The sequence below is a fragment of the Coptis chinensis genome, chromosome 7 (assembly GCF_015680905.1).
Source record: "Coptis chinensis isolate HL-2020 chromosome 7, ASM1568090v1, whole genome shotgun sequence".
Lineage (NCBI taxonomy): Eukaryota > Viridiplantae > Streptophyta > Magnoliopsida > Ranunculales > Ranunculaceae > Coptis > Coptis chinensis.
Genome location: NC_141462.1, coordinates 19,954,390 through 19,969,855, shown reverse-complemented (window position 1 = coordinate 19,969,855; position 15,466 = coordinate 19,954,390). Strand labels below are relative to the sequence as shown.

The following is a 15,466-nucleotide window of genomic DNA, read 5'->3' as shown; positions in this document are numbered from 1 at the left end:
AAAGAAGTGGTTACCTTGTTTTCGCAAAAACGTTGTATAGTAGTGAGAGAAAGACGGAGTGAGAGATTGGTATTTGTTGGGAACCTGAAATTTTAAGATGGAAAACAAATTGGGTCAATTTTTTTTGAGGGGGGCGGGAATGGTTTTAGGCACTCAAAGGAAGGGAGTGACTCGACAACATGATGAAGATGGAAGCAGACAGCGGAAAACCGACGAAAATGATTAGACAGATATAAGCTGTCTAATGCCAGGAATTAGCCATGGTTTAGTTTTATACAGTTAGAAGCCGTCCTATTCTGGGGTGTCATGTCTGTCCTAAATCCTTTGTTTTGACGTAGTGGAAGCTTAAAAAAAAATGACACAAAAAGCCCTTCTTTTAGTAGTGGGTATGAACAATCAATGTTCATACCTCAATATAATGTATAATCAGTAAGAAAACACATATTATATTGAAATATGGACATCACTATTCATACTTCAACATAATGTATGATCGGTAAAAACACCTATTGAAGCCTATTGGAGTATGAACAATCATTGTTCTTACCTATTTGGAGTATGAACAATTATTGTTCTTACCTATTTGGAAGGAATGTCACTCAGAATGTTGAAAAAACAAACCCCTACATGACATTGGCAATGGCGTGCGACATTATCACGACTTCCGTATCTGAATCCAAAACAACAGATTTGCCTCCACAGATGCAGCTATGAATGATTCCACCTAAAGTTGGAATCCACTGAAATTCTGAATGGTGGAGGAAAATATACACTTGATGCTTTCACCTAGAGATGCTCTAACATCACATTACTAAAGTTTAGCTCAACACGAATTTTTCCACTGAAATCATGAAATCACAACGCCACCCTTCAAAGTGAAACGTTTGCTATCTTTTAGCTATACTTTAGGATGCCCTCTTTGACATGGTGAGTTGGCCTTTGCCTACTTCTTGGCCACGATAGTGAAGAATAGTAGCAGCTGCCCACATAGCTTGAGGATCCTGGATCCGCCCGACATTGGCTTATATTATTACGTTGGACTTGATAGAACGCACAAGCGGTAGTGAGTTTTAGGAAATGCAATGTTAATGTTAGACTGTTTTTAGTCACAAGTTGGCTTGGAATTAGATGCCCAAATTTAAATGGTATGGACTTTGAAAATAGAATTAAAAAACCAAAAAAAAACTTAGAAGGACCATAACGAAGAACTTTGACTAGCGGGACCAGCTTGTCCGTGGTTCAGGAGGAAGTTGATCTAGAACATTTCTGACCGTTTAGTTTATATTTTGGAAAGTCGTGTGAGTTTTATATATGGGCCCAAAAAGATAATGTTCAAATGTCTGCATCTGAAAATGACGGCAAAAGGCTAGCTTCTATTTCTTTCGGCGGGAAACTCAAAAAAGTTATTTATTCATTGTGGCGGGAAACTCCAAAAGCTGTGTGAATAAGAAAATGCAATTAATGACTTCTAAGATAAGCAAAGCACAAAATGTTAGAGCAGGCTGGCCTGCACTCAGCCGCTCATCTACATACTGTATGATCAATATTTTCAAACTGATGACACTAATAAGCATATTTAGACTTGATATTTGAAAAGGAAAATAAAAAAAATACTTAGTGAGGAAGAAAATTCAAATGCTAGTGTGCTAGCAAATTCCATCCCCCTGGAGAGTTCGAGAGCTGCACCATTCTGTGACTATTCTATGTACAAGAAAAAAATAGTCTCACTCAAATTTTCTAGTGACCTTTATTTAAAGTTATATACACTTTTATTTCGTAAATTAGAAGCATTAAGCTCAATGTTAATTGGCTACTCTTTTTGTATATGATGCGGAAGTACATTTACGTTCTCAATTCCCAAGTCGGAACACCCCATTTCTTCCTGATCGAAAAAAAAGAAGAGGGAACACCCCATTTCTGTGTCCTATTGAGTCTGTCCTACGTGGAGCACGTGAGTCACACGTAGATTAATTTGACTACCGCGGCGCCGAGATACCATTACATCTCGTCATCAAGGAGCACGTGGATAGTTAGGCCACCAATTGTTTTTTTTTTTTTTTTTTTTTAGGCAAAATGTGAATATTATATATAATAATAATAAGATTACAATAGGGATTAAACACTATCCGAAATGGATTAAGTTCCCACCATGCGTGACATCCCGAGTTTGCATAAGGGCTTTGATAAACTAAGTGGTTACCTCATTAGGCATTGCCTAACTAGTAACAATCATGCGTACTAAGAGCATCTTTAAGAGTGATATCAACCTAGCATCAAATACCAAATTTCCAACAATTTGGTGTTTTTTCAACTTCAAGAGAGTCACATGTTGATGAAAATACCAAACCAAACACCAAACCGGCCAATATTTGGTTCTAGTTTTGGTGTTGTATCAAATCACTCACGCGGTTTTAGAAAAACCGCACGGTTTTGCCAACACCGCGTGGGCTTGAGCTGCTAAATGAGCTTCTATGGCGCGGTTTTGCCAACACCGCTTGGGCTTGGGCTTCTATTTACGCAGTTTTGCCAACACCGTGTGTGTTTTTTCTAAAAATTTATAACTGTGGTGCATAGAACTTAAGAAATTATGAATTGTGCATAGAAATTAAAAAATTAAAAATTGTACAATTGAAGAACTTAAGAATTGTGATCCAAAATCGAAAAAATTAAAGAAATTAAGAATTGTGCAATCCAAAATCTATGATTATGATATAATATCCAAAATGATCCAAAACCTATCATATTACATAAATTTTATTTAGCTCTCTTCTTACGCCCCTTACCACTCGATGCCTCTCCTCTCTCTATTTGGATATTTCGAATCTGCTCCTCTAAGTTCCTAACCTGAGAATCAAGATCTTCTCTGTCTGCACGAAGGTTAACTACCTCAGTTTGAAGTTCCTCATATCCCTGATGATGTTGCGTGTACACCTGCTGAATATCCTCATACGCTTTTTTCGAGTCTCGTCATACGCACGTTAGGATTGCTGATATGTTTGAGAATATGCTTTCTCCCTTTTTTGGCTATAATGATACACGACAGTCCTCATCCCATCAAACATACAAATCTGGTTCTCATATCTTTCCCGAATCTCAGCCTGAAAATCCAAGAAAATACATTGTGAGTACATATTATATATATATATATATATATATATATATATATATATATATATATATATATTGAATAAGAAAAATAAAATAACTAAACTCACCGTGGTATACTGATCAATATGCGGCTCTAACTCATGGCAACGAGCACGAGGCACCTCAGGAATGGATATGTAAGTAGCCTCCCCATCAGGTCCACACACGGCAAACATCTGAGGATTACTGGCAGACACAGGAGCTAGATGTATGCATCCAGAGGTTGTGGGTTGTAAATAGGCTATGGCGGATAAGGAATACGAAGCTCATGTCTCATCCCTTCCAGGTCCACAAACTCGAAGTTCCTAGCCCGACCAACAGGGGGCAACAACAGACCCATGGAGACATGATTCCACCATCTATAATACTGATCAGCAATCTGCTCAACAACAAAAGAAGATCCATCTGGCCAAGGACCACAACTGGTATGAACTTCATGAACTTGACTTCTACCCCATGACTTCGCATCACTAACATCTGGCATGGGAGCACATGGAACTCCATAACGTCTAATCATCTGTCTCCAACATCTGTCCTCACAGTACCAAACCTTACAGTCACGTGCGGCAAAAACAACTCTGTGGCGTGACAACACACAAGCATACTGCACAACTGGATCGTCAAAGGCAGTAGACAAAAGCCAAGGTCTCCATTCAATAGATGACAATGATCTAATATCAATCTGAGCACAAGCCATACAGACATTATTTCTAATCTGCCTCCTGTTACGAGTCAAGTGAGGCCTTGACCAACTAGCAAATCTAGAGCGAGTATCAACAATCATGTCTATGTTAGGACAAAGACATCGAAAGTACTCATAAAACCAAATCTCTAAAAGTCTTGTGAATCCTGCAATCTGAGGACTTCTACTTCCGAATGTCTGTGAAGCTTTATCTAACGCCGCTATCAATGTGGCATATACTGAGCTACCCAGGTCATAATCTCTCATAGTATGCAAATTAGATACATAAGTATAATATCTCAGTCGTACCGTAGAATGACCATTGGGAAACAGAACATGCCCAATAAAAAACATAAAAAAAGCCCTAACATACACATCGGCACCTTCACTACCAGGTAGAACAATCAAAGCTAACTCCGCTCGTGTATCAAGATCCAAGAGGGGTTCCATATATGCAGCCTTAATATGAGATAGCTTAATACCAGAAGAATCATAAGCATCCGCATCCAAGCGAGGAAAACTCATAAGCATACTATCCATATTCTCATAATTTGTATGAAAAGGTATCGGTTGGCCTATACCGATACTCAACCCAGAAATCATGGTAAAGTATAGTGGTGTGAACCCTAACTCTGCACAAGGGAAATGAAATGTATGAGTTCTACTCCACCATCTTTTTACTAAAGTTATGACCACTGCCCAATCAGCCTTCTCATAATCTACATCAACCAAAAGACCCAAAGGTGTACACAGAATACTATCTCTAATATGTACAAACTCATCCAAACTCTTAATAACCTTTCACCACTCTCTAACACCAAGTAAAGCCGATCTAACTCGGTAGTCAGTAACATGCTAATATTATGGAAAAAAAAAAATGTGTATAAGATAAATAATTAATTAGTCCAACTCAACTAATTAATGTATAATATTCAAAATATTTAATCAAAACTAATTAATTACCTGGGTATTAGCCACTGCACTCGACACGTGTTTTGTATCACGTGTAGAAGACACAACTTCCATATCACGTGCTTCACCGGGTGCAAATTGCCAATCGAAGTCGTTCATCTGATACTTAAGTACATAGGGATGTCTATCATTCGGCGCAACATCGTCGGGTTCTTCTCCCCTACCGTCTTCTCCCCCACTATATTGTACTTCCTCGGGTTCTTCTCCCCCATCGTCAATGTCATTTGTGTACTGCCAATCATCACCCTCGAAAGGTTCAAAAAGATATCCATATAAAATTTCAAGAGTTTAGGTAGGTTTTTGTTTTTTTTACTAAGGAGAGGGTTTATAATTGAGAGAAAAGTTGAAAGTGATTGAACCGCACGGTTTTGGTCATGTATATATAGAAGTAGCACGCGGTGTTGAGAATACCGCGCGGTTTTCGCAAAACCGCGTGGGCTATATGGCGCAGTTTATCCAAAACCGCGTAGTTTGATGTCGAAAATTTGATGTTCCTCCTAAAGATGGTTGGTATTTTTTTGGTTTGGTGTTTTTTTTGTTCAAAATTTTGGTGTTTTTTTTGTTGCTCTCCTAAAGATACTCTAAGTAAAGAAAATTGGTTGGAAACTACCAAGTTGGTTAAAAAACCCTAACAATTTCCACCCCAAAACTAAAAAGCCCAACGAAAAGCCCATAGGACCAACGGGTCGGGGAGACCAGATCTCCACCTTCTCGACCCAAAAACCATCACCCTCGTTGTTGGCTGCCCCACCGCAACCAGCACCCTTGTGGTCATCCATGCACCAAGGTAATTGCCAAGAGCGTCGGGCGTATAATCGCAGCTACCATCTCCTTTTGGTAAGTGCCCATGTGAAAAGCACAAGCCTAACTGCAGTTTTCGATGGCGGTACAATCGCTAAATGTCAATCAATCCCATACTAAAACCGTCAAAGCTAATCAGCTGAGATTCCCGTCCTCAAACCATCAAAGCTTTTCAGTTGAGATTCCAGTCCTCAAACCGTCGAAGCTTATTAGCTGAGATTCCAGTCCTCAAATCGCAACAACCTCACAAATCAAAATGCACTGAAGGGAATTGCCAGCAGCTCCGCTGCATCACATCAGACCACCTCTAGATTCCAATGGGTTTAGCACACAACCACACAACCCCACAGTCACCGGAATTACAAACAAAAAATATTCATTACCGATACAAGATCTGACCATGAATCATGGATACTAAGAGTGCTACAAGATCTGACGAAAGTAGCCACAAACTAATTATCAGTACTGCATTGAAAAGCTTTAAGCTTTAAGCTTTCCAAAGAGGAAGAGTGATAATTAGTTATGAGAAGAGCAGTTGAAATGCAAGAAACAATATCCCAACCAAGTACCTACCGAGCTTTGCAGCCATGAGTGCACAAGAGTAATACATGGACATGTTGCTTTAGAAATGACCACGTCTGGCAGCGGCGGCCGGAGTAGCCACCGCCACCGAACAAAATAAAGGGTTTTTTTTTTAAAGTCTAGAGGTTTAATCATAATAGCAGTCTCTAATATTTTGGTGCAAGCCTTTGAGGCTAAGTTTAATGGTGTGTCATCCCACTAAATACTAAATATGGCAAAAATCGTGATCCAATGGTGCGTCAAAACACCAAGTCGTTAACGCTATCGCTATTAATTTATCTATACATAGCGCGAGTTTTAGCGGAATGGCATATGATCTACACGCCACTCTGAAAGGCGGGTAGAATATATTTTTTGCTAACACGCCACTACACATGGCGGGTAGAAAGTGTTTGCACACCACTAGGAGTGGTGCTTGGTAATACTTGCTTGATTTGGGCTATATGTACACCATTGGGAGAGGTGGTAGAAATTCGAATATTTTCTTCACGCCTTTGGCACTAGTGGATGGTTTAGAAACCATTGGGTGCGACTTACACCATCCCGCTAACACTATCCCTGTGCTATTGTGCTATAGTGGGATTGGCGTACAAAACCATTAGACTTAGCCTAAATGTTGTGAAATGCTAGCAAGCTACCCCTCTTGTGGGGTAGCATCATGCTACCCAACAACAAAACAAGAACTATGACCGGGTGACTTTTACAAAAGGTTCATTTAATAGTTAAGAAAATACAAAAAATAAAGACCAAAACATGACCTTCTATCTCCATCTATCTTCTTTCCAGTTTCACCATATAGGTGTATACACTATCCACAAATTGAGGGATAACAAGTTTACAGATTATTCTTTTCTTCTAGTAAGAATTTATTGGGTTAAAAATTCAATTGCTTAGAGCATTTTTACTAGAGATACCAATTCATATGCAAATACCAAATTCTTGAAAATTTGGTTAAAATTCATCTTTAGTGGTACACCAATCAATCATCAATATAAAAAAAAAAAAATTAGCAACCCAAACACCAAATGGCCCGTTTGATATTTTACCAAATGTACGAAGCGGCTTTGTAAAAATCGCATGGTTTATCAAACACAGTGTGGGCCTGTGGGCTTCTCTGGCATGGTTTACCAAACCCCGCGTATCAATCTAAATTATAAGAAAAAACACTCCCCAAGCCATTCGTCTTCCCCAATTTGATACTATTGTTCATGACATTTAAAAATATATATATTTTTATTTTTATTTATTTGTTTATTTTCCCACTAACCGGTTGTCCGGGCCAGCTTACGCACACCTCAACTAATTCCAGGGTCCTGGTTGGAAATTCAATTGGATACTGCCTCGCTAGTGGTCTTGAGGAGAATCGAACTAGTGACCGTTCAGGAGCTAGCATACCCAAAGCTGGACAATGACATTTATTGATTCAACACAACAACACGTTAACTCAATATTGTTTCATTTAACTCTCTTCTATCATCTTTACAATCTTCTTTTGCACCCGTATAAAGACTAGAATCTTCATTTTCTTATGCAAATTTCACTTTCTTTATTGATTTAAAATAAACTTGTTGCCTTTTCACTGAAACATTATCAATAAATTCCAAAAAATGGATTAAATCTCTACTAATAGTCCTTTCGAAAATGCTATGGAGACAGCTACCGGCTGCTAACTAAATAACAGACCAATGACCAATTTCCACGTCATTACTGTGAAACTGGATACCCTTACCACCGGTTTTCTTCAAAAGTTAGAGAAAAAAGGGCAAAAGAGTAACTCCCTTTTTCATTTCTCTCTCATCTTTCCGTCACTTTTTCCTTTTCTTCCAAACTCTTCTTCCAACTCTCTTTCCTCCATCGGTTAACTCCTTCCGTGACACACATTATAATCTTTAGAAATATTTGAACTGAGAATTGTCGTTTGGTTGTATCAGTTTCGATAGTTTTTTTTAAGGTTAGATCACGATTTTGAACTCCCTTTTTTTTTTTTTTTTTTTGATTTGATTCATGTTTGATGTGTTGGAATTGTGTTTGCATGTGTAATGCAGCTTGAATTTTGTTTTTTTATTGGTTAAATTGGTTATTGAATTGAAGTGGTTTGATTTATTCTGCAGGATTGAAGAGTGAATAATTGAGAATAGTTTTTGTATGTTTTGTTGTGGGAATTGAGAGTAAATTATGGCGCAGAGTAATTGGGAAGCAGATAAGATGTATGTGAACTTAATTACTTATTATGTTGAATTGTTGTTAACTATAGAGGTTTGAACAAGTGTATTGTAACATACAACTAATATTAGTTATGAACAGACAATATAGTTTACGAGGCTTATGGCTGAACTGCTTGTCCATGCAAAATGATCATGTAGTAATAGTATTCCATGAATTGTGTACTTATGGAAGTTGCTATTAGAATGATGTTTGAGCATATTAGGGCAAAAGCTTTTGATAATGAAAACCTTGTGTTGGTATGCAACGATTGATGCTCCTGGAGGGTTTCTCTTTGAGTGGTGGTCTATCTTTTGGAACATTTTTATTGCAAGGACGAACGAGAAACATTATGAGAATGTTGCAGCTTATATAGAGGTACGTGAAATCAGTATCGAGTCATCCATTAGTTTCCAGAGTGTGTCTCTTACTTGATTTATAATTTTTCTATGGAGGGACAGACACAACAACAAATCAAGTCAAGAGAGCACCAACAGCTACAAATGCATCAATTGCAAATCAAGCAGCAACGTCATGCTCTGCAGCGAAGGGATGGTAATCATCCTTCAATTGGTGGGCCTGGAAATGTTATTAATGCTGAAGGAATGATTGGAGGGTATACAGCCAGTGTATTGGCAGCAAAAATGTATGGTGAACACATGAAACTATGGGTAATGGCGTTACATGAAACTATTGGCGTTACAATTATGCACTTAACAACTATGGATAATAGATCTTTAGCTTAAATGGAAAAAGCGCTTGAGAATTGGACCATGTCTCCAATGTATCTCAAGAGATGGTGGTTCAAGTCCACCAAGATCCTTCAATGATTTGTAGAACGATCGCCTAACTAACCAAAGCGTGGAGTTAGGGACTGTGCTTCTTGATAGCTCGCGTTGAATTGTAAGTGGTTTTGTTTTCTCTTTAATGCATTTCTTTGCTTGGTAAGAGTTGTAAGTGGTTATGTTTTCTCTTTAGTGCACTTTTTTGCGCCTGTTAAGAATTATAAAACAATATAAGAAAGAAACGAAGACAACTAAATGTAAACCTTGGCTAGCCAAACACTGAATATAAAATTTCTCTAGCTAACCAAACAATTAGAGCCCATTAGACTTGCATGAAATAAACCTCGGCTCATGCAGTCAAAGGCAAATCAATATTTGAGTAGAATTAACGAGAAATAAAGCCCTGATATCATCAAATGTCTCAAAATTCTTTTCCTTCAATTTTTCCTTGTATTTTCAGGCATCATTAGACTGTTACATAATATAGAAAAGAGGGCAACATAAAAAGAAATCCATGCTGCCACTAAATCAGCACCAACAAAAAAATAAACTCATGCTGCCACTAAATATGGTGTCTCCACCTCAACAGACAACACAGTATTGTATATTTTATCCAGCCAATTGTCCAGCTTATCACGCAAGGATTTGATCTGGTATCCCAAGAACCCTTGGCTGCACCCAAGAGATATGAACAGTTCCATCTACTTGATCAATTATGCCCTCGATGAGATGAACCTGCGACGAGTTATGTAGCATCTAGCTATTATTCCACATCATTTTCACAATTAATAACTCATAACAACGAATCTATACTATTGCAAAGACAGAAACAGAATGAATCATTACTAAAAGTAACAATACACCAAAGACAGTCAATGGATTAAAAGTAGATCACTTCAGTATCGCTAAGCTAATATACATTTCCACCTTCATTAATGACCAAGGGCCCTCAATGTCAATCAATTTATACACGCAATTAGTTCCAGTCGAACAAATTAGAAATCTTATTTCATGCTTCCCGATGTTCATGACCATATATATGCAGTGTTGCCTTCTTTACTAAGTTTGTAAACATAAGTAATATGCAGTTGAAACCCTTTCTGAACCCCACCATTCAGCAGGTCCATTCAAAATGTAAACTTCTACCTATCTAATATTTCGTAATAGACTAAAAAAGCTACAGAGAGATTTCCAATTTAACTTTTTGACTTTAGTTGCATATCTAACTCTTTATTCTTTGTCTCCTTCCTGCAAAACAGAAAAATTGAATAAACATATCAGTCAATTAAACTGCTTTAAGGTCTCACAAAAAAACTAACCTCTCCACTTGCTTCCTCAAGTAGAAATAAAAGCTTACCCATTGACTACTCAAAGGTATTGCTCCATCGTTATTTGTGCTAGGAAAATCATGTGGTGCTTGGCTACATTGTTCTGGTAGAAATAATTGAGGAAAATGATGTTGTCCACTTGCATTGTATAGTTGTCCAGGTTCAAGTAGTTGGCTAGTGAAGAAACCAGGCGAGTAACTAGCAAAAGTACCGTCCTGATATTGTAATCAAAGTTTAGTGTGGACAATACAAGAAATTTATTTGTTTAACTACCGCATAAATTTTTGTCATACCTCATATCCGCTTCTCAATCCAAGTGCATTATTATTATCAAAGAACTTGTTTGCAGAGCCACCAAAAGTATCATCCTAACATTGTTGAAAATAAGTACAGGTATAGTATGGATAATAAACATACTCGCCATAGTAAAAAAAAAAAAAAAAATACCATACTCATGTTTTCCTTAAACTGGTTATTTGTTATGTTGTGTTCATTGCTACAAGTGTCATGACTGGATATATTTTTGTTGGTTGCTTTGTGGTTGCCCGACTAGGGAACTGTAGTTACTGTAGGAAGAACTTTTTGCTGCAAAACAACAAAAGTATAATTATTTATAACAGTCTAAAAAGATAAATCAAGAAGAATATTGGCAATGAAGGTACCTTTTTGGTGGTGGATTTCCAATTTTTTTCCGACTCCGATAACAATCTACCTTTCGGTCATCCCACTCGCTTTGCTTGAAGTGGATTTAAGAACTTCACATACCCTGGTTGCACACTTTCGAGCGACTCACTTGGATGAGTTTCAACCAATTCATCCTCAACACTATCTGAGTTATTACTTTCATCTACTAGCTTTCTCTTCAAATCCTGAAGCACACCCAAAACAATCTTGAACTTTGATTCTGATGATGCCCCTTCCTCAAGAATTTGAATTGTACAAGGATATAATATACCATATCGTTGAACTGGGTTAGTAGCTTCAAAGTTAAGTGATTCACAACTTTCAACATATTTACGCTTGAAATCTTTTCTCCACCTTGGGAGTATATAGTGAGAAGGAATCTCATCCACAAACTCATTAAGAACATATAAAGCATGCCTACATAAAATCCCTTTGTGCTGAAATAGGCGACAGATACAATAGACATCAGTTTCAGCCTTGATAAAAAGAACTTCATAAGACTTTGGAGTATACAGTTTTCCATCCTTATCGACAACCCGTTCTTTAATTGCAAATGTTATGATTTGTCCATCCACTCTAACTTGCGACTTCAAACATGAAGACATGCTATAAACTTCCTCCTGAAACTTTAGAAACATTGCTCTAGTGTAGACATTAGCCATTTGTCTTTCAAAAACACACCTTGTCTTTAGAAAAGAAGTAGAGTTAAATGAAACAAAATCTGCTTGGCTCTCTTTCTCATATTTATCACTCAAGGCTGCCTCATATTGATCCACAAATTCCTTCAAAGAAGTTTTTGCATGCACATAACCATCAAAAAATGCATTCATATTTTCACTACGTTGAGTAGTAGACATACCTGCAAAAAAAACATCCTTGAGATATACTGGAACCCATTGCATCCTCAGCTTGTATAACGTATCCAACCATACATTCTCTTGCTCAATCATTTTATTCCAAGCGTCTACAAATTCCTCGATCCTCAGAGAATCATAAACTGCATTATTCATTGCCACTTTAATTGCTTCGTATTCAGTTAGGCTTCCTAACTTATCACCAATCTTTTTCACTATATGCCATAGGCATAAACGATGACGAGCGTTAGGGAAAACATTGACTATAGCTGCTGCCATTGCCTTACTTTGGTCGGTGATTATAGCATTAGGAGAGTGTCCAGACATTGCATCTAACCAAGCCTTAAACACCCACTCAAATGTCTTAATTGTCTCATCCACAAGTAACCCACAACCAAACAACACAGACTGACCATGATGGTTCACTCCAACAAATGGAGCAAACTTCAAATCGTACCGATTAGTTAAGTATGTTGTATCAAACGTTATTACATCCCCAAAATAACCATAAGCGGCTCTCGACCTTGCATCAGCCCAGAATACATTTCGTACTCGTCCATCGTCATCATGATCTACTCTGAAAAAGAAATTCGGATTTTTCTGTTACATTCTTGTAAAGTATTTTTGCATTGCTTCTGCGTCTCCATCTTTTAGCTTTAGTCTCTTGTACTTGTCAATATAGTTCCTTGCTTCTTTCTGCCCACATGTAACATTTTGATGCCCTCCTGCATCAACTACAATGCTATGATATGATTTGGTTAGCTTTATCCCCGATTCACAATGTAATTCTAATCTTTTCTTGATACCACTATCCATGTGCTTGTGCGATCTAAACATTCGCGCTTTTGAGGGGCTACATGCATGATTGTGTTCCAAGTCAAAGCCAATCACCTCCCATATCTCTGAATCCATCAACTTTACTATCATATGTGCTTTGCAACCAACCCTTGAGTTTGGCCTTTTGTACAAAACTCCTTCCTTTTCAACCTTAAATCCTTCTTTAGAACACGAGAACTGCGTGAATTGCCTTTGATCAGTATTTTTCTTGTTATACGAATTCTTGATTTTTGTACCAAACCCCTTTTGCATAGCGTGACGATTATAAAAGTCTTTAGCATCTTCAAAGCTTGAAAATTTCATACCAAGTGTTGGTTTTAGTTCCACACTACTTATATTGTTCTTGCCGAGAGTAGAATGCAGAACTTCACAATCTTCACCTTCAACATCTTCCATATTTGAATCTTGAAATTTGGTTATTTAGAGAAGGAATGAAGAGCAGTAGGTGATAAGAAAATGGTGGGAAGAATAAGGAATGCTGAAGGACAGCGGGAAGTGTTGTAGAATCCCGCGCTTTTATTTTATTTGTTACGATTCTCCTTTTTTTTCTATTTTTCCATAATTCACGTTTTTCTCTTTCTTTAATTTACATTTTCGCCCTTTTCATCATTCTTTAAATAACCGGTATCCAATTTCACAACATCCACGTGGAGATTTCTCATTGGTCTGTCACTTAGGTAACAGCCAGTAGCTGTCCTCGTAGCACAACTCTAGTCCTTTTCGCATCTATAATCATTGGATCACCACCCTACAAAACAAAATCCAAGTCAAATTAACAATACCCACATTATATTACACCAAAATAATGAATGCCAATTAAAGAATTACCTGAGTAAAGTCAAGTTTGAGTAACAATCCATAGCTTTATGAGAAAGAGTTTGGTAATTGAAATGGGATTTATCTGAAACAAGATTAAGGGAATTGAGACTAGTTTCGATCATTGCAAAATGTTTTAGATGTCGAAAAGTGTGTGCTCTTCGAACAAGATTGTTGCATTAGAAGTATATATATATTCGTGATCTCACCAAAAATTCAATGATAAAAGAAGAACTTACAGTCTTATGGAAATCAAAGAAAGAAAAACCGATCGAGTTTAGTGTTTCACACTATTTCCTTAAGACAATATTGCCCCGCAATGGTGCTCACGGTCTTGATAACAACTTGTCTCCCAGGATACAACGATCAATCGTGTAGATGTAGCAGTACAAGTCTACACGCCTGACAAACCAAAATTATGTTTGTACTCTCTAATTGAAAACTTGATGAAATTCGACAAAATACATACACTTGTGAGTGTAGAATTGTGTATATGAATGCACGATCCCGTTTTTTTTTCAATGCATAGAGACGTTGGGTTTATATAGCTGTTGGTCAAAACACTCCAACATGTGTGAAACCTATTGAAAAAGGTTTTGTGTCCTTTTGAAAAGGCTTCACGCCTTTTTTAGAAAAGGTCCCATGTCTTTTAGATATTAATTTGAATGGACATCACAACCTTTCAAAACATTTCGTCTATTAGACACATTCTCCAACAGACACCTATCTGTGAGGATTTCTCCAATACCCAGAATACATGTCAATCAATAAAGAAAACCGAATAATAATAGGACATACCTGAAGCCATAGCGTTATCAAGCAAGTCCTATAAGCAGCAACGGAACGTTGTTGTCTTCCACTCCAAAACCCTTCTTGTGTTCTCTCACAGTGGATGGAAAACTTATGAGAATCAGAATATGGTTTGGGGTGGGGACCTCAACTTATATATTATGGGTGTATTTCTATTATAGCCCATCATGATAATAAAAATACGCTTAAGCCCAAAAAAGTATCTGCACATATCGTTAAGCCCATACTCACTTTATACACGTGTCATGAATTGACACGTGTGGTTTGAGACATGTAAATGACCCAGTCATGTTACTTTAAGATCACAGTTTAGTGAGTCTTCTCAATGTCACTCGGACGTAGTTCGACAATCAACAATTGTGTAATGTGTATGATCTATGTAGGTACACCTTAAAGAGAAAAGTTCTAACAATCTCCCACTTGTACCACATAGGTCATAACCTGATATTAAACAATGGTGACCTTAAGAGCTCTAAATTTTATTGTCGAAATAATGAGTGACGTCTCAAAAAACACAATCTGGTCCATTGAAAATAAAAATATAGGATCACAGCGGCCTTTGCCACATTTAGCATGACTAGACCCATCTGTGGTCACAATACTAATATCTCCAACGACATAGATTAAGTATGGATGTGTAGCATGAAAATAACATGTAATGTGATCCCCGACATGTTCATTTTCAATTGGTCCAACCTTATGATTTATAATGATATCTTTATTCTACTTAATCAAACTTTATATGCTAACCATAAATGAATAAGTAGATAACTTTATTTCAAAAATAATCATCAATAGTAAACAAAATATTAATACAAACTCCCACTAAAATGAAACATCGGAAGGACTAACCACCCCCATACGAGAGCTACATGCTCCTTAAATGCCTTAGGTGGTAAGCCCTTAGTTAGCGGATCGACTATCCGAGATTTGTATTAACATACTCAATTGTCATATGATGATCTT

At 37.3% G+C, this 15,466-nt stretch overlaps 1 pseudogene across 1 annotated transcript; it reads right to left on the bottom strand.

Moving 5' to 3' along the window:
• Nucleotides 1-9,698: 9,698 nt before the first annotated feature.
• LOC147486494 (protein FAR1-RELATED SEQUENCE 6 pseudogene) lies at nucleotides 9,699-13,270 on the bottom strand (annotated as a pseudogene). The gene is made up of 7 exons (XR_015202763.1): nucleotides 12,708-13,270; nucleotides 11,162-12,614; nucleotides 10,947-11,084; nucleotides 10,793-10,867; nucleotides 10,529-10,714; nucleotides 10,381-10,419; nucleotides 9,699-9,906 (listed from the first exon to the last, which is right to left on the bottom strand). The product of XR_015202763.1 is annotated as a protein FAR1-RELATED SEQUENCE 6 pseudogene (transcript).
• Nucleotides 13,271-15,466: the final 2,196 nt, after the last annotated feature.